This window comes from Gouania willdenowi, chromosome 1 (assembly GCF_900634775.1).
Source record: "Gouania willdenowi chromosome 1, fGouWil2.1, whole genome shotgun sequence".
Lineage (NCBI taxonomy): Eukaryota > Metazoa > Chordata > Actinopteri > Blenniiformes > Gobiesocidae > Gouania > Gouania willdenowi.
The window spans coordinates 5307300-5329940 of NC_041044.1; the positions used below are offsets into that span (position 1 = coordinate 5307300).

Genomic DNA, 22641 nt, shown 5'->3' on the forward strand with positions numbered 1-22641 from the left:
GAGAAAACACACATAACTCTACAAACACATAAACCCTTTTTTTCATGTATTAATGCTCATATAGGTCATTATTGTTAATGTTGATCATTTTTGTGGCCCCCACTGTGATAAAAGCATGTTTGTGTAAATGTTTAGCTCTTTTTTCATATTGTATTATCTGTATTGATTGATATGTGATTACAGAATCTCTCCTGGTCCTGGTCACACTGCCCTAAGCAGGCCAGATACCATCGCACACTGATAGCATTTACCAAGGTCTCTTCTCAGAGACTCTGTCATTGTTATGCTTAGCGCTATCAGCAGCATACAAAACCCTGAGAGCACAGAACAACGGCACATTCATTGGGACACACACACAGAAACCTCTGAATCCCAGACCGATGTCACGTACTGAATTTACCTCCGTACTGAGATTAAAACCCTAACATAATCCAATAAACAAAAAAACACATGTCCGTTCACTTTGAAAACAAAAATAAACAAAAATGAATACATTTTTTTTTTTAGCAAAATTTCACTTTTCGGTATTGCACATGTGCACGCATGTGCATATACAATTTCAGTACGATGTGAACTCAGACCATGACACTGGTCTGCCTTTAAAACCAAACCATTTGACCAAATAAACCCTGTGTCCACATCTTACCGGCAACCCTAAACCTTCACTCCATCTCATTCCATTCAAAACAACATTGATCATGTATCAGCTGATCAAACGTGAAGAACAAATAATAAATATCATAGTTTTTGGTAGCTTGCAGAGATCTGAGCTTTGCTGCTTTGACACCACACCCCATCTCACTTCCTCATTATGACACTTTATGTCACTATGTTTGTGCTGAACGGATGTTTTTCACATCCTTGCATGAGCATAGAAACCACATCTGTCTGTGGTTTGTTGCTGTAAAGGTTTCCCGTATACGCAGCACCAATAAAGACTTGCTTCAGTGCTGTGAATAGAGGAATAAACTAAGCTTAATCTAATGTTCTTTTCTCTCCTAACTACTGTATTTACATGTTTGAAACACACCTACTTTAATAACATCAAGGTTTGTCTTGTTTTAATGACATTTTTGAATTTGTTCCTCTTTTCAGTGTGGCTGTACCTCCCTATTACAATACACTGCACCAAACTCTCACTTGTTTTAATTCAACAAAACAGAATCATGTCAAAACATCCTGTAACACACCTGGTCTTTGAATTTACCAAAATAAAGCTTATAGATGCAACAGCATTTTTTTTTTTTTACTTTCCTTTATTTGAACATGATTTAATCAACTAACGTTAAGTTATTTATGAGAAATGTTAAATGTACACGTTAGTAATAAGACTAGAGAAAAGATAGTTTGGTAAATTTGAACAGCAGGTTTGGATTTTACATTATTATTTGATTATTTGCAATTCATTGTGAAATAAAGACGAGGGTTTGGTGTTCAGAGATCTGCACTAATGGAAAACTTAGGGAAGAGTTATACATAAAACTTACTTGTATTTATTTTTTTATCTGTAGACCAAATCAGAATCAGAAAAGTTTTTATTCACCTGGTACAGTTTAAAACAGCACAAGCAATTTGACTTGGCAGTTGGTGCAAAGAACATGCGCACCAACACACCGAGGCAGCCATCCGCTGCGCCATCGGTGCTTAGATGAAAAGTGTAAAACAGGATGTAAGGAGAGGGAAAAAAGGCAGGTTCTAAACTATGCTCCTTTAGAGGGGGGACAGTGTGGGATTAGGGAAAAAAAACTTCAAAAAAACACAATTACAACAAAATTTGAGGACGTAGCACCAGTGATGTGCCGTGAGCACTAGGGTTGGGTAGGCAGGGCATTGCAAATCGAGACCACCGATGTTGACACCAATGATAATTTCATATGTTTCTGCTGGCAAGTGTTAATCTAACAAAATCAACATCATAAACACCATTAAAGAAACAAACAATTATTTAATATAGCCTCCATACTCTCCCAACAAGATATATCTCATGGCACGGCAGCACATCTGTTGTTTGTGTTGGAAACACAGAAATACAGAGAAAATGACAACAACAACAACAACTCAGAACAGCCTCAGTGAGGAGCATCCACAAAGCCAATCCTTCCTTTCACTGTGAAAAGTACGAACAATGTTGTGACCTTACCTTTGCTGATGGTCTGGTAACTCAGGTGTTGGTCTCCATCTTTTAAAAGCTGTCGTTTTTCCTCAAAAAACAGTTTCTTTATCGTCTCTAGCGCTGTCATCCTGACTGTAGTGTTATCCCGCCCACTAGCTAGCGAACATAGCAGCAGCGGTCACGTGATATCAATTCACTAATGCACTGTGAACTTACATATAGCATTTAGCATAGCACGGTAGAGAGCTGCCTTTTTACGTAAATGTTTTTCATCTTGGGGAACTGACTGTGCATGCGCAAACACATAAAAACACACTATGGAAACAGAGGCAGAGCAGCAATTTGCTTGGAGGGGGTGTGGCCTCCAGGAAATAGAGATGTTTAGTCATTTGGGCTATGAAAAGCACAGAATGCTGATACTTTCAAACTTATAGGTACTGTAGGCTATCGGAAATTGAAAAATAAATCATTTATAATTATATTATATTTACAACAAATAATCAAAATATCAATTCACACTTGGGTAGGCTCTGCCTACCTTGCCTACCCTGACTGCACTTTACTGCATAGCACATACGGGGTGGGAGGCTTTGCATCATGATCCTGTTCGCTTCATCTCTATACAGTTCAGTTCATCGTCCAATGACGTGAAACGATTTTGGATAGTTCTGAATGAAAAGCAAAGGCGGATTAAGCACCTGCTTAGGGACCTGGGGCCACTAGGCGGCCTCCACATGATGGCTGTCCATTACACTTCTTTAACATGTTATTTACAGTGAACTATTACCTACTTAACACCCCCAATCTTTCAAAAAAAAGGGGGGGCGTCATTCTGCACAAACATCCTGGAGAATAGAGAGATAAAGCGGCCTTGAACAGCAGGCTGTCTGGGGGAGCCAAATGAAGAACAATTTATTTACGACCAGGTTAAGCACAATGTCTGTCAGCCTTGAAGTCCAGGTCTCAATATCTCCAACATGGTGGCCCTTAAACTTTCAAGCCTAGCTGTCAACTTCTCCAAGTTAGATTCCATACCACGTAGACGTTCCAAAGGAGCATCCTGCTTATGTTTGAGTTTGTTTATCGCATGAGTCGCAGTGTTAAGAGCTCTGCACAATCCCTCAGTAATGACAGGCAGCCTTCCCAAAAACAGTTGCCACCGTAATCCGAACTTTGCGATAAATCAGAAAACTGCCAGCTCCAATCAGCAGCATACCTGCTATCATAATTCCAATCATGTAGATGTCTTCAACATCCTCAACGGAAAGGATAGACAGCCACACGATCCTCTACTTATCCCAAGAGTCCATCGTGTATCCAGCTGCAAACGTCCCATAAGGACAGGCGGGCTCACCTCTGCCCGTTGTTTTTTGTTTGCATTGAGAGACCAGGTGATCTATTCCATAATTTTGGATAGATGTATTAGATTACATTACATTTAATGTGGGATAACTTAAAGGACAGAGAAAAAACAAATCCAACTAAGTCCGAAAAGTCTTTGTTTTTTTATGATATATAACGTATTTTATGGTATATAACTTATTTTATGATATATTTATAATTGTGAAACACTTTTCATCCGTGTTCACAAAATTTAAACAAACTAAACTAAATCTGAAGCATTATAAAATTTCCTCATTTTAACATTATGTTCACAATTGTAAAATTAATTACATCAGACTTTGGAGAAATGGAAAACATAATTTAGATTTTTTTTTATTATTATTATTGTTACAATCAGTTGAAAAACAACTACAATAAATGTTGAATACATTTAAATTTAAAGAAAAAGATAAAACATGTCTCGCAAAAACAATATTTTTACATTTTCCATCAAATAAACAATTCTGAACATTATTGAAATAAGTAAATGAAATATAACTAAATGTTTTACGTTTTATTTAAACAAACTAAATCAACTCCACTTATAAAATTTCCTCCTAAATCTATTAAATCAACAACTGACCAAACACTATTTATGTTAGCATTCTATGAAACACAAAGACTCTGAAATAAAACAGATTGTGCTCAAATATACATTTCCAGGACAAAGAAAAACAACAACAACCCTGTTTATGTTGAATTGATGGGGAGAAAAAAAACACATATTGTATTAAAATTACATTTTATCACAAGTAAAAAAGCATATTGTGGAGAATGTTGAAGCAGAAATCATCAACTATTCTTCTTCATTCTCTCTGTAAACATTTCTCCACTACGGAGAAACAGCGACAGCTAGCGGTGACTCTGTGAAAATGTATTTACACTTCTAAAGTCGTCAGTTGTTCTTTATTAAAATACACTGATTTACTCCAAGTCATAATTATTAGATAGTATGTCATAATTTTATTAATTTAAATGGTAAATGGAGTTGATTTTATATAGAGCTTTATCCCCACACTGAAACAGTCTCAAAGCGCTTTACATATCAGCTCATTCACCCAATCACTCTCACATTCACACACCAGTGGGACAGGACTGCCATGCAAGGCACTAGTCGACCACTGGGAGCAACTTAGGGTTCAGTGTCTAACCCAAGGACACTTCGACACATAGTCAGGTACTGGGATCGAACCCCCAACCTCTCGATCAGAGGATGACCCACTACCACCTGAGCCATGATCGCCCACAAATTTAATAATTTTTATTGTTATTACTGTTATTATTTTTTTTCAAATAGCAAAACGGACTTCCATAATTCATGAACTAAAAGAAAAACAGATTTCTCAAAATCTGTTTTTCATATTTGTTTTAGATCCTACATTTACAAAGTGGGGTACGGGTACCCACAGAGGTACGCAAATTGTCATAGCAGGTACATTCATAAAAAAAGATTTAAAAAAAAAAATGGAAATTAGAACATAAATTAAGCAGCAGTCAGGAGCCTCCATGCATCTCCACAAATTACACATATAATAATAATCTGTAACCATGGAAAACTATCCATGGTTACCGATTATTATTATATAGTGTTCCTCAACAGGATAGGCAAAATTCTGAGACAAATTAAAAAATAAATAAATAAATAAAGTTTGAGAACTACTGTTTTAGATTAAACTAAAGAGCTAAAATGATTTTACTAAGTTACATTGTTAGTAAAGCTTGGTCTGTTTCAAAAAACAGATTTCAGAAAAATCAAAACAGATTGAAAAATATGAGCAAAACAGAATATAAAGATATCTACGGAGCACCTGAAGAGACTAATTTGATTTTTTCTGTACTTCTAAGCACTCTAAATATACAACAAAATGCATTTAAGGGCTAAAAAAGTGGATTTAGCATGATATGTCCCCTTTAATGAGTAATTTTCTGTCATCACTTCCCACACTGAAAACATCTACAGTAATTAGACAATTACATATAATTTCAGCTTTTACTTAGAGTAGGTGGAAAAGTGATGAAAAACTTTTGTCACAGCAGGAATATAAAAATGTGATTTACTGTGACCTAAAGGTCACATGATCAACAATAATGTCAGCATTTAGAAAAATTTTGTTTTTGTTGTCGTTTTGTATATTCTGTTATTTTGCGTTTTTTGTTGTCAATTAAGTAAATGTGTGTATTTTTGTTAATGTTTTATACATGTTTCAATTATTTTGTATCTAGTTTCTGTCTTGATGTGAATTTGAAGTTTTGTGTTTTTACAAGTTGATGTTTTTGTATTTAGGTTGTCATTTTATGTATTCTTGAGTTCATTTTGTGTATTTTTGTTGTCATTTTGAAAATTTCTCCATCATTTTGAGAGTATTTCGGCATCTTGTCTGTTTTTGTGGTATTTTTTGTGTATTTCTGTTATTTTGTAAATTTTTGTATTTCTAGTCTTGCGTAATTTTTGGTTCTTTTTGTGTATTTTGATTGTCATTTTATGTATTCACGAGTTAATTTTGTTATTCTTTAGTGTTTTTCTGTACAAAGTGTTTTTGTTGATGTGTTTCAGTAAAGTTGTTTTGTGTATTTTTGTTTTTATATTTTCCATTATTTTTGTATAACTGTTGTGATTTTGCTTTTTTTTTTTAAGTCTTTTTGTATATTTTTGTGTAATTCTTGTCAACATTTTCTAAATATTCCAGTTATTTTGTAAATAATTGTTTTAATTTTCCGTATTTTTGTTGTCGCATTGTGATTTTTTTAGTGTTTGTAAATTTTTTCAGTCATTTTGTGCATAATTGTCATTTAATGTATTTTTCTGTTATTTTGAGTGATTTTGGAGTCATTCGGTAGGTTCATTTTGAGGGCCGTACAGAATTAGATCAGGGCCACACAAGGGTTGCCCCTGGTTGCCATGTCTGGTGTAGGTGAAGAAAAGCAGTGTTTAATAAAATAATTCAGGAACACATTTTCACTTTCCCATGTCTGACGGTTTTTATTGAGCACAAGATAAAAGATTTCCTCGTTTAGGAGGAAATGACCCGGGAGCATTGTTTTACTAATGAACGTTTGCTGTGCAATGACGCACATGCAGAAATATGAAATATCACGTCGGAAACACAAGATGACATTCAATAATGTAGTTTGTAAGACGTCCATGTTGGTTCTTTAAGATGAAGAGAAGGGAAACTGAAAACATTTAGTTTGAGAAACACAAACGAGTAGAGATCTCACGTACTGAGGTCAGTCTGCACCTGACAGCCGAGAGAACATTGGATCCAAGAAATTACATCAATACATCATCACTTTCTGCCCATTCCCTTTGTTTCCATCCCATAATAAACCCAGCAGTTCTTATTCACAGTGTGTGCAGCAACAGTTCTCAGTGCTCGTCTCAGGACACTTTGCACGGTTGTTTTTCTTTGTTTCGCGGGTGGAAACCTGTGAGAAAAAGACAACATTATCAGGACATCCCAAGCACATCAATCTAAAACATTTTTACCAATTGTTCTGTAATTATTCAATACGCACACTGTAAATCTTTAGTTAGATCGTATGAATACTTTTTGGGATATGGACAATATAATGAGGGGGGTATGTGTCGATTTTTGCGTTTCCTTTTTTTTCTCAAATAGGGGTATGAAAATGAACAAATTATTATTTAAAAATGATAATACCACTGAATATGACCAGCAACTCACATACCGACATTAAAATACATAAAATAAGAGGAAAATATACCAGGGTTCCCATACTTTTTTCAAAATGATTTTTCAAAACTTTTCCAAAATATTAGTTCTGAAGCGCTAAGATCTTTTTTTGCATATGCATTTCCTGGTTTTTAGCGTACACCAGCTAAGACCCGGGTTCGGGCAGGGCTCGGTCTCATTTTTAACTTTTTATTTTTTCATTTTTTGTCTCTATTACATTAATATTATTTTTTAATAAAGACAAAAACACTTCTATATTGTTGCGGTATCATTTCTAAAGTGATTTCTGCTAGTAGTGGGACGGGATATTTACAGTGTTGTGTTGCGTTTTGTTGTTCACGTTCATTGAATATTATTTGCTGATTTTGCTCATTCCTCACTTGCTGCTGGAGCACAGGGAACAAATATGATTGGTGCTTCAGTCAGGGCTGCGTTCCACGCACGTGCCGCCCGGTCTGGTCTGCATACTGTAACGAACTGGGTTCTATGTTCTGGTTATGTTCCACTTGTGTGTATTCAGTGGTTAACTGATGCTGAGATTTCCCATGGCCATGAAGGCATCACGGTTATGTGCAGCTTTCTCTGCCAATGTGTGTCTTTGTTTACATGTGTTCTGAGTGTTGATTGGCTGGGAGGCTGGGGAAAGGGCGGTGTAAGTGGAGTAAAGACTTGCGAACAATTCTGTTCCCACGGTAGTGAGTGTATGACGGTGTAAGACAGTCACGTCATTAAAATATCTTTTGGGCTGTGGTGAGTGTGTGTGCGCCCCCTCTATCCCCCCTCGCTGTGTGAGGCACAGCGCTACTAATCTACCGGCTGCAATACGTTCAATAAAATTATAATTTACGTCGGGTTTTCTTCGGGCTCAGACCTACAATTTCAGTTAATGAGTCGGGGTCGGGTCATGTCGGGCTTTATGCCCGTGGGCCCGGGTCGGATCGGGCTGGATTTTTTGGGCCTGATCTAAACTCTAACCTATGTACAATTTTGTAAATGAGGCTGAGAGTGAATTTGTGAGATCTCGTGATTCCCGCTCAATTATGCTGCCGGGCACTTTCACTTTGAGATAAGCTAAACATCTTTGGGGTTTAACATATTTAAAACATTAAAATAAAAGAAGCTATCCATAATAAACAGTTTTAAATATAAATAGTTTCAAGTGACCTGAGCTGAGCCTCATTAAAATATGTGTGGGAACAGCTTGTGGTCCATCCTCATCTGCATATGACAGCTTGTTTCACTCTGTAGTGGATCAAACTGTGACTTTTTGTTGGACATAGTATTTATTTTATTTATTATTCAGTTTATTTCCGACATGGTTACATTCACTTTTTTTTTTTTCACATTTTCTTTTCTTTTTTGTACATGCCGAAAAAGGAGACGAGAGAAGCAGTTTGCTTATCCGGGTCCCGTCCCGTGTTTTACCATCGCAAATTTACATGGGTTTACATGTCTCTCTGGTCAAAAATAGTTGAATCACTGTGACCAACGTTTTAATTAATCGCACAGCAGCAGCTGAGTGATCACAGCTGCTGTTGCTATGTGTATATATATATATATATATATATATACACACATACATATTCTGATTAAAATAATGGTTTACATCTTTAAGATTATTACATACTGTGGCACAAACAATAATAAACGTTCCTGGATAACAGTGGATATTAATCAGATAAATAAATAAATGTGGTTATCACAGATTCATAGAACAATGGACCATCATTTTACTGACTTTATGGATGGACCCCAAAAATCTCTCCCCTTTATTCCCCCTTATAGATGGTCCTGTCTCCACATGACTGTTCTTCAATGTTCATGTCTGTGTTCAACCACCTTCAGCTACAGTGGGGGTCCCCACTTTCTGACACCTTTATTTTGGGGGTCAGGTGCTGAAAAGGTTGGCAACCACTGCTGTAGATGGATGCATAGAAGTGTTTTTACTTCATTCTTACTGTGATTTCTCATGTTTGCCCCAAAAAAACTGTCAAAGTGACTTCCTAATAAATTTCTTGTGTTGTGGCAAAAAAAAAAAAAAATAAAATCAAAAATCAGGTCAAAATGTGATGTTGCAGAGTGAGGTGATGTCACTGGGAATACTGAGAACAAACTAGAACAGAAACGGAGTCGAGCCAGCCAATGTCTTCCACAGTGTTTACAGTGGAGGTAAAAACTAACTTTCAAGCAGCAATTTCAGCCTTTTACCTCTTTTTCTTTTTTCAAACTGATGTTGGATTTATTGATTTATGAGGCCTGAACTGTCTTTATATGATAAAAAATGTTCATCTCCAGTAGCTTTTGAAACAGAATCAGAAATATATTGTGATTCTTTAGAATGTATGGCTACATTTACACTGTAGGCTGAAGTGTTGTAATCCTGATTTAGTTTTCACTCACTTTCACTCACTTTTAAAACCCAATACCCAAATCTGACGTACAAATCACCCTTTGTTAAAAAATCTAACCCAAGCTAAATACATTTTAGCTCTAAAAGTGGTTCAGGTGTGTGTGTGTGTGTGTGTGTGTGTGAGATCCTGTTTCTGCAAACATCTGTGTATTAAAAGCTCAGTGTTTCTGGGTGTGTATGTTTGAATATCTCTTTGCGTCGTCTTGGGTTCTTTTGCTCAGCCTCTGGCCGTATACATGCATATCAGTTTCTTTGGTCCTGTTTGGTTTCTGCTTTGTTTGATGTGCTGTGGCAACAGGCAGTCCGGGGCCACATGTGGCCCTTGGTCTAATTTGTAAAATTAAACCAAAGTAAATGAACAAAATGACTCCAAAAACACTCAAGATGACAGAAAAATACACAAATTGACAACAACAATACACAAGATTACTCCAAAAACACACGACTATACAACAATAATACACAAATACCAGACAAATACAGAAAACAGAAATACACAAAAATGATAAAAAAAAACCCAAAAAAAAAAAACAATGAAAAGACAACAAATATACACAAAGACACCAACAAAATATACAGTATATAACAACAGATGGTGTAATGTGCATTTGTGAGAAAACTATATATTGGGATTGTTAGAAGCTCCTGATTGGCAGCTGATTTGTTTTAGTTTTTCAGCCCTACATGTGGCTCCGTTTGTGTCTGTGAGAGAGGAGGGGGGCGGGGCAACAGACACGATAGGATGGAAATATTCACATGGTAGAGGTGAGGGAAATGAGTAAAAGAAAACAAGTAGAGTTTGGTCACATTTTGTCAGTCTGAGTAAGACACTCCGCAGAGCTGCAGCTAACAAAGCAAAATGTAAAAAAAAAAAAAAAAATATATATATATATATATATATATATTTCTCTTGCCAAAAATAGAAAACTTGATACATCGCCCAAGCCTAAGCAGCTACTGGGCTATAGAAAGATTCTCTACTCACTGTTCTTGGAGCACTCATACTAAAATAATGAGTGAGTGAATACATTTGTATGCAACAAAGTCTGTAAGAAATCCTTTTTTTGATTAAGAAGTTCAGTTATGAACTACTTCAAGTAGTTTGTGGACAGTCTTTGTTTATTTTGCTGGTTTTAAAACGAGTTTTTAACTTGATCAGCCTGAACAGTTTTGAAAAAAAAGACCTAAGTAAAACCTAAAGATCTTGTAATTGTCACTCACACACTGGACATTTTCCTTCAAACCTCACGTGTCGATCGTGTGAATTGAGCATCTTTGAATTTTGACTTACCCTCGTTGTCGTGTGCAGAGTTGACAGCTTGCTCTGACGTGGCCTTTCGGGTCAGTCTGGATGGTTTTTTACTCACTTTGGGTGGGGATATCACCAATACTTCAAAGGTGTCCTCGAGACTGTCCTCCTGATCTTTCTCTGCAGGCTTAGGATCAGCCAGTGGGCTAATCGAAGGCCTACTGGAGGATTTACGCCGAAACAACTTTTGCTTCAGGGTGAGCCGTCCCTTTTTGTCTGTCTTGAGGTCTTTGGGCTTTTTAAAGATGTCACTTGGAGCTTCTGCCGGCTGCGGACTCAGCTTGTCCGCCTTCTCGCTGCTGGTCACCAGAGGCTTGTCTGGGTCCTCGTTCTCCAGTGGATGAGTTAGTGCTGACATGCGCGTTGGTCCTGGCTCCTGCAAAGAGCCTGTCGGACGTATAATGTCCCCAAACACGAGTGCGTATTTTGGATTATAAAACTTGTGAGCCGGCACCTCGATTTTCCCTTTTTTTGAATCTCCTAAGGTGACCTGAAAGCGGGATGTAGTTGCTGGTAATGGTGGGCGCTTGGACTCTGATCTGGAGCGAATCGTGTCAATGGGTCTTGCAGCCGGTGGGCTAATGTGAAACTCCTTATAGAGGTTTAGCTTCTCAGAGATGGCGTAGAGCTCCGGAAGTCGTGGTCAAAAAACTCCACAACTTGCCCGGTCATCACAGTGATCATGTTCCGATCCATTCGAGACGTGCACCAAGTGAAGCTGAAAGAGAGAGAAAAGTATTAGTAATCTCCAAACTAAACTTTACAGCTTCCAGAATTCCAGAATAAACAATACAAATAAATTTTACAATAGGTTTTGCACTGTAACCATGTTTTCTAAAAGCAATACTTTGACGCTGCGGTACGGGCTGAGTGGATGCAGAAGGTACAGAGGGAGGACTTCAACCTGACCAAAAGCATTTTAAAAATAGATATTTTATTGTGGCTGCACTGAAGAAGAGAATCATAGCCGTTTACTTTGCATGGACTGGTGCGAACTACCTGCGCCCAGACCGAGCATCTAGGAACGACACTCAACTCCCGATACAATTCGATTCACGATACTGGGTTCATGATACGATTCTCTCACGATTTATTTTACAAAATGGGACTGTAGTCAAATGATGACTGAAAAATACTATATTATTTTCCTTTTATTTTTAATTGTCAAAAGAATCCCTTGATAAACTATTCAAAACAATGCAATTTAACTGAAAATAAATCTTGAATGAAATAAATAAAGGAATAATTCAAATGAAGAAGAAGCTTATTAATTTAAATTCTGGTTCTATAGTAAACAATGCAAAACTGCATAATAGTTCTTTTTCTTTTTAAAAGTGCAACTGAAAATGTATTTTGTGCCTTAACAAATGGACTTTAAAAAAAAAAAAAAAAAAAAAAAAAAAAAAAAACAGTCATTGCACTGATTTACGTCAGATATTTGTTTGGACCAGCAGAGGGCACTGGTAACCCAGTGGTCGATTGGCATGCAGCTAATCTAGCAGTGAAGAAGAGATGCTATGCTAGCAGACAGAGCTACTAGAAAAACGTGACTTTTACAGATAGTCACGTAATATTACAAATATTCTTTCGGTGCTAAAGGGGTAAGGAATCATTTATTAACATGTAATATTAACAAGTAAGAGAAGTAAGCGGCCAGATAATATGACGATGAATCATAAACAATAAACAATAAAATATCGCACATTCCTACTGTGAATGTATGTCCACGGTATGCAATGTAACAAATGTGTGGTCAGAGAAGAGTGTCAAAGTAAATTAAAGCGTTCCTTGAGAAGCGGTGTTCAGGTGGGTGGAGCCAGGTAGAAACCCAGGGTTTCTTATACAGTTCAGTTACCACAGAGAATGTTACCATGGTGACATACTCAGAGTAGAACTTACCTTGCTTTCTAGAATCGGACACTCAGAATTTCCGGCACATACTAAGAATTTGAACATAACCCGCTTTCTGGAAAATCCCTCAGAATTTGTGCCCTGAACACAAACCGAGCCAAATAAAGGTGATAAAATGATCAGCTGTCCTCCGCCCATTTGGACCAAGTCCGGGACTAAACCAATGTTAAAGCACCCTTAGTTGTGTGAGTTTAACAATGTATGAATGAAACTAAGGGTTACGAAAGTGCCCTCCTAGATAAAGAATAGATGTGGTCCTGTTAATTAGGTTGAAAAAAAATCTAATCAAAATAAGCCATTAAGGTACGTTTGCCCTGCACCTGTTTATCAGTAAAGATGGGAACAGCAATGAATGAAACTGGAAAATAAAATCTGTGCTGCAGCTGTTTTGTTATTTCTTTCAAGCACTGTTATCTCTATTTTCATATTCCAAGTGAAAGATAAGAAAACGTTAAAGGGATAGGGAAATGTTTAACACTAACAGCATCCTTCGGACTTACCACAAGAGCTACTGCTAATGGGTTAGCAGTTCCTTTTTATTTATTTATTTATTCTGGCATTGGCAATGCAACACAGACGCACTCAAAAACCACTTCATTCACCTTTTCCCTTCTCTGAGGGTTTGAAGCATGTCTACACGTTGTTGCAGTTAAAAAAGGTGTGTCTAATAAAGTGCACTTTATTTACGAACAATTAGTGCTACTAAATGAACAAGCACGAGCAGGTTGACAAAGTAAATTAAAGCACCTTCATGTTCTGCTTTGTGCAAAATCCTCCTGAAATGTTTTACAATGTTGGGGAAGATTATCCCAGCAAACACTTTTGATTTACAGGAGTTGAATTAGTGGTTACACACATTTTTGGCTCCACAAACAGCTTACATCACCGCTTTTTATGAAAGTAGTAGGGTCTCTGATTTTATGTAATCATGGAAAATGGTGGGAAAAGGCAGAATTTACATTCTGAAAAGGAGGAAAAAAAGTATTTTACAATTTGAAATCAGAAACACCTCACATGGATGTTTTGGGACAATATCACATAATTACACAAAACTTGAGGGAGATTCTCTGTTTGGTGATATCTCACTGAAAATGAAAAGGAAATAACAGGGACTAGATCCTCACTTACACATTTTGGGACCAGATCGCACATTTTTGTGGTATTTTTCCCATAAAATGGGTGGATGAGCATCTAGCAAGTGTAGGAAACGCACATGTCAAGTTTCTTGCAACATAAATTTTAGCCTAACCCTCCCAATTGTTGTAAATCATCTGGAGTGTATCAATTAGGGCTGGGACTTTATCATATATTATTAATTGTTATTAATTTATTACAGAAAAATAATGCACAAAAAAAATAATGCAGTTAATCGCTTTGTTTTTGAGGTCCAAATAGCACAGAGTTCCCGGGATATTACCCATAATACTGATGCACAGGCCACAACACAAGAAACAGGAGAACCAGAAGAGAAGTTGTTGCTATGTTTCGTGGGCCTTCATTTTAGTTTATAACAACATGAAAAACAAAAACAAAAGCCCAGTTGTGTGCAAATTGTTCAAGAAAGAGTTTGTTGATCACTGGAGTTCTTAATGCTAAACATGTAGCAGCTAGCACAGACACTTGGACAGTGCAGGCTGATACATGCTCCGAGCAGACAGTGTCTCCAATCCACACTGACACTCAGACAGGGTTCAGAGACAAAAGGAATATATCCATGAGTGACAAATGAACTAAGTCAGTCATAAATGATTGTAGTGACAGTCGACCACTCTGTGGTAGAGGATGTGGGCGGGGCTAGAAGTGCTGCTACAGATAGCATCGTCTGACCCAACTTATCTGTTATATAGAAAAACTATTTCAGACTAAATTCATCATCTTCATCAGTTGCTCTGTTTATTTCATGATATCCACAGATATTCTAATTATTTTACACTGTTCAGTTTATAATTCTCTGGAATGTTCTGGACTAAGTGCTGTTTTTTTTAATTTATTTTAATACAAAAACACATTTGTCTGAGAAAGTTTACCAAAAATCCTGAAAAGCATGAATATAGCTTAGTTAAATTTCAGTTTGTGATTTGTGAACAATGCAATCATAATATGCTGTATTCATATTACACATTATGTTAGCACTCAGTGATGGAAATAATAAACACTATTTTATTGTTTAAGCTCATTTATTGTTTTCATTGATTCAGTCATATATCAAAATACATTTAAATTGAAAAATGTTGCTTCTCGAGTCCCACCTCTAATATAAACAAACATTAACTAGGCAAGACTTGTATTCGCAAGGCAAATACGTATTTGGCAATTTGAAAAAATTGCCAAATAGAACTGTTCATGTGAAAGACAACTTATTGTGTATTTTGTTGTTGAGTAATGTCCCTTTATGTTGTTCTTTTTACTAATTAATTTGAAAGTAATAATGCAGGAAAAACAGAAGAATGACCTCAACCTTAAATATGACCTTGAGTGAAGGTCAAGGTCACACATTGAAAGGAAATGTTGTTCAATGGTACCAGTCTGAGTACTGTATCTCAATTTGTGGCCAAGTTATAAAGAAAAAAGTATATAATTTTTTTGTGATGTCATGAACTTTGACCCAAAAAAGCTGGTCATTGTTTTTGCAAAAGTGTCAAATGGAAGAAGTTCTAACATCTATTGTTCCTCACACTAGCTTCACAGTCGATAGTCAGTCACCATTGTATCTGGATACTATTTGGATCGTGACACCGTGAAACTAAACTTAAACGTGAGCAGCTTTTTACGAGCTAAAACATCCACAAACTGAATGAAAACATGAGCAGGACCAGAAAACTGCTGAAATAAATCCTAAACAGTCCTATTGTGTGAGGAGACCTGGTCCAGAAACCAGGTGCAGTTCTCCGTAAACATCCAAATATCTCACAAACAGAACAAGTTTAACAAGTTTGCTTACCTGGTTTTTGGTTTTTCTGTATTTCTGTTTTGGTCAATTTTCAATTGCCAAATACAATAACAGTAGTTGACTCTATTAAACCTATTTAACATGTTTTGTATGATTTCAGGAAGTTTAATGGAGAGTAAAGTCATCTAAACACTACAGGGAAAGACGATGAAATGGAAAAATGCAAAATGACGCAGAAATGAATAAAGTCGGAAACAAAATTGAGGATTGACATTTTGAAACAAAAAATAAAAGGCCCTACAGTAGATAAAATGAACAGATTGTGCCTCGGACCTTGAAAAACAGGACTTCCATGGAGGATTCCAAGCATGATAGTAGTGCATTCATGCAAACAGTTTGTTACTAAAGAAACAACATGTTGCTCAGACATTTCATGCCATCACAATACAATTGTACAGTTCTCTTTGCCCACATGATCTACAACAGTGGGAATAGAAGCAGTGCCATGGGATCAGGGATAAGTACTGTATGTACTGTATATTCCATAGTACGGGAAATTATAATGTCTCCACAACCATGCAACAAAAACCATCAGCATTTTATAAAACTTGATTATCAAGCTCAACATGTTGTGGTTACATATAAGCCTGAGATGGGTGTGACCAAGGAAAGTTAGTGCATTCATGTGTGTATTCAGCAGACTAAAGGATATCAGATGTACTCAGCCAGTGGTTTCCACCTCCATATTTAAGTGATTCATTTCCGCAATGTTTAGAATCACTATAATCTTCACTTAACAGCCTCTTAACTCTGAAATCCAGCTGATCTGATTTTAATCAGAACTATGACATCACAGATTCAGTCCTCTCTTAAAGAGGCAAAATGTAAATATTATCTTAAAAGTCTCTTTTTGAACATTTTCACACATTGTATTCCAGGTGTTACAATTCCCATTATTCCAGAGAAAACTAAATCCTACCCACACTGCCACCAACTGTTACTAAAATAAACATGGGTGGAAAATGTTCAATACATTTCCACAGGAAATGAAATTCAGGAATTTTGGTAATATTCAAAACTATGCACTTTTCATGAGTATTATTTACTTGAATTAACCAGAAATTCAGAGTAACTTAAAATTTCCGATGCTGATATTTTACATCATGCTAAATTGTATGTTACCAACTATATTTAACATCTCTGTTAAGGCCCAACCTTTAATTTTGAAATATTCCCGTTAATTTGCATGGAAAGTTTCTAACTGTGAACATTCCCAGAATTTAGCAACCCACATTGAAAATGTTATGAGTTCTAACTGTATTATTTTCAACGGGTGCTAATATTTATGTTTTGTATGATAGTTATACAAAATTACTTCTAAATTCCAGTTAATCCCAATAAACATTTCCCCCAAACAGTCCCAAAATTCCAGAGTGTGTAAAAGTGTAGAAAGCACTACTCAGTGCAAAGTAAAGCCCAGAGGAAGAGAGTAAACAAGGCTTTACACCATCACGATTTTTGGGCCAATCACTGATCACCAATCAGTGAGTTTAAAAAAAACAATCCTTTGGTACTACCTGATACAGATTCACAGAAAAGTAAACAGTACCATGTTTTGGGACCTAAACGCAGCCTTGTGACTGTGAGAGAGTGGAAGAGTCGAAGAATTTCCATGCAGGACATGAACATACCATTTGTTGTCAAAGTGTGTGTGTGTGTGTGTGTGTGTGTGTGTGTGTGTGTGTGTGTGTGTGTGTGTGTGTGTGTGGCCCTTTGACTGTGAATAAATGCACTGGTCGTTCGACCACTGTGCGGAGTGAGGGGATGTGTGAGACCAGAGCAGATCAATTATAAGCTGTATGCTGTTTTTGAGTGTTTGGCAAAATAAACGTTGCAGCTGTTGAATTAACCCGGAGTCCCATGTCATACTGCTGTGAAGCAACTTCAGAGAGTTGGAGATGAAGCTGTGGAGGCAGACCACACTGGAACTACGTGAAGCCTCCATCAGCATTAGCATTATAATAGGAGCAAATACATATTTACTGACTGTGGCATTGCAAAACCTGCTGTTGCTTATAGTCCGTATTCACAGGTGCACAGTGGAGGCGGGGCGCACGCACGCACACACATGCTTCTGTGTACACCACCGCCCTAAAATGGACAGAAGTGTCCAATATGAAAGTGAAAGTAAATGGGAGAATAAACAAAACAAGCGCGCACACACACAGAGTACTATACTAACAGCAGACGCTGCCCACGCTTTCAGAGCCAGTAGACTGGGGAAGAAGTCCAGCGCTCAGCTGCTCTGCTCCAACCGATTGACATTTTCACCGTTCACTCAGATTTTGACTCAAATGTGAGCAGAATAAAGCCGTGTAAGAAAAACAACTCTTCGGTGTAAATGAGATGATAAAACAATGTAATGGGAGCATCTACAGAAAGTTTCATCACGCCAATGACATCAATGATTGGATCGGCGAATTAACACATTACAGCTGATCACATTAATTGCATAAAATGCAAAATATCGGTCGAACCAACATTGCTAATCAGATGGATGTAAAGTCGGGCTGGGATAAACAATAACTTTTTAACCGATTAATCTAACAATTCATTTTTCCAGTTCAATTCGATTAAACTCGATTCGATTATCGATTATCTCTCCATTAACTAGTAAGTAATTTATACATGTTGATTTACATATCTAAAATGAAGAAAAATAGATGAATTCCTTAACAATGCAATACATGTGTATTGCTCTTCAACTCAAAATTCCAAAATAAAGTTAAAGTATTCAGCATTCAATAAAAAATATAAAGGCAGTGGGAGTCGGCAGCCTGTCACGGGGTTCTTCCTGAACCAACAGAAGTTAGAATGTATGTTGACAACACATAGGCCTAGCTTACTGAAAAAAGTGCATATTTTAATTCTTTATTCACATGAAAATAACAACAATTTAAAGTTATACACTCTGCCACGCACATTTTTCTTAAACTCAAAATTCCAAATGCTAATAAAAAAGTGCTTTTCCAACAAACAAAAATCAACTTTCCTTTTACCTTAAGAAGTGTGTGTGTGTGTTGCTTTTTTAATCTATCTTTTTATTGATACAATTTACAATAGGTGACATTAACAAAGCAAGAGGCTTGAGTTATGTACAGTAGTCCCTCGTTTATAGCGGGGGTTACATTCTAAAAATAACCCGCAATAGGCAAAATCCGCTTTATTTTTTATTATACATGTTTTAAGGCTGTAAAACCCCTCACCACACACTTTATATACTTTTCTCAGACATAAATTAACATTTTATCACATTTCTCTCTGGTTTAAACATTCTCAAAGTTCAAACCTTCGTAGATTTCAAACATACAGCACTTCAGAGTCACATTGCTAGTGATCAGACATTGATGCCGAACACATTCAGAGTCTTTGTTGACAATGACGTCAGGCCGTCAACACGGACACTGGTCTGTCACCCATTCAACCATGGACCGGACTAAGAATGATTTGCCATGAAGGAGAATCAGTGATGAGGTGGTAGTAGCAGGTAAAAGTTCTCTCTGTAGTTTTCATCTTTGAAAGTTGGCACTGAGCAAGGATGGCATTAGCCGCTAATCACACCAGTTTTTTTTACTAGTGATTTATGTTTATGAGAGGAGAAAAAGGAGCATAGCTCCTCGATTCAGCAGGCAGTGAAAGTCACCCAGTTGGATGTGTCGCTGGTAGGCGGTGCTTCACTTCAAACGTGCATTAGAAGAGAATGGGGACATTTTTTGACCCTGCGTAATCTGCGGAACGCTTCGTGCGGCAGACACGTCTGCAGAAGACGCATTCGATGTGAACGCAGCATTAGCCAATCAGGACACAGAACACAATGCGTGTTCATACGCTGTAAAAAAAAATTCATGCAAAATTGCACTGTAAAAAAAATCTGCAAAACACCAAAGCTGTGAAAGGTGAACCGCGTTATAGCTAGGGACAACTGTACATTAAAAACTTTGGCTTCACATCAATTATTGTGTTGCGTGTTGCAGCTGCTGCTGATGTCATGGCGGCTGTTTCCTCCCTGTCGCGCTGCCGTCCGGTCATACGAGGGTTACGGGGAACAACTACCTACGACGAATGAGTGCGTATCTTCACTGCCTTGCGCTTTTGAAACTCGGAGGAGCCACTCGCGTTAGTTATTCTCGGGCACCGTCATCTTTGTTTTGGTCGGACGACACAAAAAGTAAGTAAATACAGTGGCTGTGGTTGTGTGGCGTGTATCATGTAAAGTAGAACTGTTGCTCACCTGTAGGTGCCAAACACCACTTTTTCTCCATCTACTAGCATGTATTTGCTAGCGACCGAGCCGGGCAGCCTGCCGAAGGACAGAGCAAAGCCAACGCCCTGAAGCACTCTGCATCTGATGTTCTGCAAAACACAAATCGTCACAATTAGGTCGTCAACAGGAAGTGGCAACGTTAAAGCTGTAATGAGGAGAAAATTATAGAAAAACGCTCCTGACTAATGAATGCTAAGCAACACAATGGAAACATAGAATTTTAAGGCAATCAATTGACACCATTTTGTCTAATTGATGATTACATCAATAAAAGTTTAAAGAGAAATTACAAATACAAGTAGTTACAAAATGAGTTGATTTGTTTGGCTAAATTTTTAAAACAGTATGGTTTAGCTGCTGATTTAATTTATCATATATAATAAATTATTATATTTTATTTTATAATTTAGAATAGCCCTATGTGTTTGTTTTTTTGTTTATTATATTGTAAACCAGGGATGGGCAACTCTATTGTATCTGATCTGAGGGCCACATGATCAGCATTCATGTCACCAATTACAATGACGACCAATCAGAACAGTAATACAAGTATTTTTTTGTCCTTGTCTGTGGTTTTGATGTTTTCTCAGTTTTTAGTCATTATGTGTGTTTTTTGTTTTGTGTTCTTGTTTTAATTCCTATGTATTTTTCTGTCATTTTCTGCATTTGTGCATTTTTGGGGTCACTTTCTGTATTTTTGTTGTTGTTTTCTGCATTTTCCTGTCATTTTGTGTCACAGTTTTTGGCGCTTTTGTGTAACGTGTTTTTGTAGTCATTTAGTGTTTTTTTGGGAGTTATTTTTTGTATTATGTTGGGCTTCATATTCCTTTCAACTTCTTCAATTACAATTTTTGGGGATTTGCTTTGGGGGACACAAAAAATTTGACTGAAGGCCACATGTTACAGTAATGATGCTGCTACTTTGGCACTTTACAATGCAATTCTGATAGTTTACAGATATCCTCTACTGCAGGGGTGATGAACTCATTTCAGTTCAGGGGCCAAATACAGAGCAGTTTGATCTCAAGAGGGCCACAGATTTTATGCTGGAAAACAAATACTTTCAACATATTGTGCCCTAGTTTGCATTTGTGCATATACATAAAATACAATCTCAGTCCTAACAGGATCTTCACTTTACATTTCTGAGATTTGTGACCAATTTCTATTAAATTAAGGAAAATGTTATGCAATATTTTGAGGATTTTTTTTAATATTTTGTAAGAAATTTGAGTTTTTTTTCAAGAGTTTATCATTAAAAATGACTGTCATCATGTGATATAAGCACCGGTAATACTGTAAGTCCCTGCAAATAATGTTGAGTTTCATTTACACAATGATTTATGTTTTCTCTGTCATTTCTAATTTCTCCTGAGGACCAAATTGGAAGCTCCAAAGGGCTGGATGTGGCCCTCGGGCCTTGAGTTTGACAAATGTGCTCTACTGCTTTGATAAAAGCTAAAAGAGGCCCATTTGTCTCCTGTGTCTGAATGCAATTGCTATGTTTTTCAAAAAACAAAGCAAAAAAATCCATCACTGGTTACAGTGAGAAACAAAGAAATGTGGCTCGAGATGCAACAATTCCAAATCAAATCCATCGTAATTGAATCGTGAAGTGTCTAAAAATAACCACCCCTAGTTTATAATCATTTAAAACATTAAACTTGAACTAAAGATATACCCCAACCTAAAAGAAATATGAGTTCAGCTAAAGCATTTATAAAGGTGATTAATGGGCTAATACTGGATGTAATGAGCTCACCCTCAGGTGGTGCACACCAATCTGCAGCCTTGAGCACATGTCCAGGAAGTGTGGCACGCCTTGTTCATCCAACAGAATGTAGACGGGCACAGAGCGACGCCAGGCAGCGTCCATCAGATCCTGTAGAATCTGGACATCGGTCAACAGGTCCATCACGATGGCTATCAACTGCAGGACAAACAGGGAAACAACAAGTAAATATAAAGGACTGGAGACTGTGAACAATCTTGTTCAAAACTAATTTCAACAAACAATTCTAAAAAGATTTCACTGTGTTTTGCTTTTTAAATCAGTAAAAAGATCAATTCACATTATCACAGAAACACAATCACATTATTGTGATAACAGGAGCCACAAAAACATGATCCGACCATTTTCTCAACAATCATGTCAAAAATGAGAAAATTAACCATAAAGGAAAGATCAAAGAGGTTGTGTATTTTTGTTGTCATTTACTGTAGTTTTTTATCATTTTTGTCACCTCGGCCAAGGAAGTAATATTTGTGTTTTCTTGTCATGTTTTGTTGTTACTTTGTATATTTTATTATAATGTCATTTTGTGTTTGTGAAATCATTTTGTATTTTTATATTTTGTTTTTTTTTGTTGTTGTTTTTGATGACATTTTGTCTGTTTATGCATTTTCTATACATTTTGTATTTTTTCCTCTTAATTTGGATGGTTTTTGTTATTTTTGTATATTTTGTGTGTTTTTGGAGTCATTTTGTATTTTCTTTTCTTATTTTGTATGTGTTTTTTTATGTCATTGTGTGTGTTTATGTATTATGTAGTTTTTCCTCCTCCCTATTGTATGTTTTTTGTGTTGTTTGTTGCTGTTGTTTTGTT

At 36.7% G+C, this 22641-nt stretch overlaps 1 pseudogene; it reads right to left on the minus strand.

The window, feature by feature from the left end:
- Positions 1-6449: 6449 nt before the first annotated feature.
- Positions 6450-22641, minus strand: part of LOC114464237 (protein FAM83F-like) — a 28591-nt pseudogene continuing 12399 nt past the window's right edge.